This window comes from Scomber japonicus, chromosome 17 (genome assembly GCF_027409825.1).
Source record: "Scomber japonicus isolate fScoJap1 chromosome 17, fScoJap1.pri, whole genome shotgun sequence".
In the NCBI taxonomy this organism is placed as follows: Eukaryota; Metazoa; Chordata; class Actinopteri; order Scombriformes; family Scombridae; genus Scomber; species Scomber japonicus.
Window position 1 is genome coordinate 5,475,298 of NC_070594.1, and position 2,762 is coordinate 5,478,059.

At 37.3% G+C, this 2,762-nt stretch overlaps 1 long non-coding RNA gene across 1 annotated transcript; it reads right to left on the reverse strand.

Annotated features, from left to right (window-relative positions):
* Positions 1 to 1,717: 1,717 nt before the first annotated feature.
* LOC128377620 (uncharacterized) lies at positions 1,718 to 2,296 on the reverse strand. The gene is made up of 4 exons (XR_008323333.1): positions 2,188 to 2,296; positions 2,035 to 2,082; positions 1,841 to 1,930; positions 1,718 to 1,746 (listed from the first exon to the last, which is right to left on the reverse strand). It is a non-coding gene; the product is annotated as an uncharacterized LOC128377620 (long non-coding RNA).
* Positions 2,297 to 2,762: the final 466 nt, after the last annotated feature.

Sequence of the window (2,762 nt, forward strand, 5' to 3'; positions counted from 1 at the left end):
CTCTTGCTCGCGCTCTTGCTCGTTCGCTCCAGACTCTAGGAGATTGTGTCTCATTTGCGGGCGTCAGGGAGCCGCTATCAATATGCAGAGAGTTGGGATGTATGGATTACATAATATATTAATGTCTGTGCGGTGAGATCTATCACCTCTCAGCGTGAGAAATGACAGGTGTGGCCTGAGAGCGTGTGAACTGCTTGACACAGTGCACACGATCATGGTGTCACCATGGCAACATGATCAATTTATTTTTATTTATTGTTTTTACATATTGCTATTATTATTTACATTTATCATTATATATCATATATATTTTTCTTGATTCTAATGTATTTCTGGTTGTGCTGTTCAGATATATTTCAAGTTGAGTTCTGGTGGATCAATAAATGCTTATGTTTACAAATCTATGAATAATCGTCTTTTATAATCGCGATTTCAATATCGATCAAAATAATCGTGATTATGATTTTTGCCATAATCGTCCAGCCCTAATACAGAATACTCCTCTTTTACTCTATTCAAAAATATTTACTAGTTTTTGTGGTAGTTTGGTCTGTATGGGTGCCTTCCATAGACTGTATGGTGCCTTCCTGTTTATTACGACAGGCTTTAACACACTTCCCCTTTCTTCTTTATTGTATGAGGAAATTAGCTTGAGCGGTCACACTGTATTTATCTTGTGCAGTTACATACATTAAAAGTTTTGTATGGGGTGTAGTATGTGATCTCACCATGTGCTGAGTGGTTCCTGGACCAGATTGAGTCACTGCAGGGTTTAAATCCAGTCCCTAAACAAACATGGGAAAGGTTTAGTTAATATAGACGTTGCCAAGGCACAGGTGGTTTTGGTAGTATGATGAGAGGCTAAAAACCTTCAAGTACAATATATATGTATTTGATTTCACTAAATTCACTAAATACAACAGTTGCTCCACAAATACTGTCAATTGATAGTTTTTATCGACACTCTTTTAAGCATTAAGCCCCTTAAAGCTTGGTAAAATTCAGCCTTAACTACTTAGATGATGATAATTGTGTTTTTTAATCTTACTCTCTTTCAGCTGAGCCAACTATCAAAAGGAGAGGTTTTCTACCATAAGGTCTTAATCATATATTTATTGTATAGTTTTTAAAGTCCATGTAAAGTAAGAATAAATATTCTCTTCTGAGTTTGACATACCACAGAAAAGTGTGTTGTTAACCACCCTGCCAAATTTGAATGATTAAAAAAATCACCGAATATATGAAATTAGGCTTCAAAGTTGTGTAAAAATCAGCCTCTTTCTCTGCTCCCAAACGCTGTGGGCGTGGCCGCCGAGTCCACTGAAACCCCGCCTCCTACCAAGTGTCACCTGTCAATCAAAGTCACCACCTCTACCTGAAACATGGACACTATGTGAGAGCTTTCTGCCGCTAACTCAGCTGCTAGCTCGGCAGCTAACTCAGCTAACTGGCTAACTGTAGACTGTAGTAGTAGTAGTGTGTGCTGAATGTATTTATACCTCTACAGCAGCAGGGGCGGGTTTATGCTAATTTTCAGACCCGCCCACTAAATCCTGAACACAGAAATCTTGAAACATAGTTTGTGAAGCCTAGCTTCACAATTCAGATCTAAATGGTTGAAATGCTTTTTACACCTTTTTTAGAAACACATTTATGACCTATTTAATGTGTTTAGAAGAAAATGTTTGAATTCACTTTACACAGTCGTTAAACTCACCACATTTCCATCCGTCTGCCTTTTGTTCCCTGAAAAGAGAGAGTTATTTTTAGCTTCCACAGTGAAAATCCAGGTTGATCATAACTAATCGCTTCTATAAGTTTTATCTGTAAATGCTCCGACCTTTAGTTCTCTTGCATCGGATGACTGCCACAACAATTACTAAGAGTACTATTAAACCCACGGGTATCACGATGTACAACCACCACCAATCTAGAAACAGAATGAAACATGTTTGACTGTTGATTTCTATTGTTTCCACATCCTTAAGCTAAAAGAGGAAGAAAATAAGATAGTGTACTGTATATCAAACATACCTTCCTTTGTGGTTGTAGAAATGTTTCCCGACTCTGTTTTCTTTGTTCCTATTGATAAAATACATAAATTAAACAAATGCAGTTTATTATTTTTCATGTCAAGATGAAGTGACTTAAAAAGCTTATCATATTTTTTTTTACCAGTTTTCTCACCTGAGGACTGAAAGTTGAAAGTGAAAAGCTGCCCTTCTTTAGTAAAATCATTTGTCACGTTACACCCCAGTAAATTCTTTGATGTGTAAACGAAATGAGAGTTCGTAAAGGTCACGTTGGCCGAGCAGTGTGACTGTGATGTCTTCAAGTCGTTGTTATCAGTACGCACATCTTTCCCATTAAACAGCCACTTCACTTTGTGTCTACATCGTCCACGTGTCAACAAAGAGCATTTTAACGTCACCTTATCTTTATTCCTGTGTTCAGTCACTGGTGAAGGTGGAGATATTGTGAAGGAAAGACAAGAGTAAAATTAGCTTCATTATTGATTATCGTGAATCAGTCTGTCAGTTATGTTAGTCTGGACAGATAATTTAAGCTGAAAACTTTATGATGTAAATACTTACTGTTAATAACCGACAGATCAACTGCAGGTTGATGCTGTGGTTGCTGTTCGCAGAAGTAACGACCAACATCTTTAACTGTGACATTCTTTATAACTAGAGAACAGTTTTCTGTAAGACTGTGTCGGTCTGATTTAGTCTTCATCTGTCCTTGTGTAAACAAATCTACTG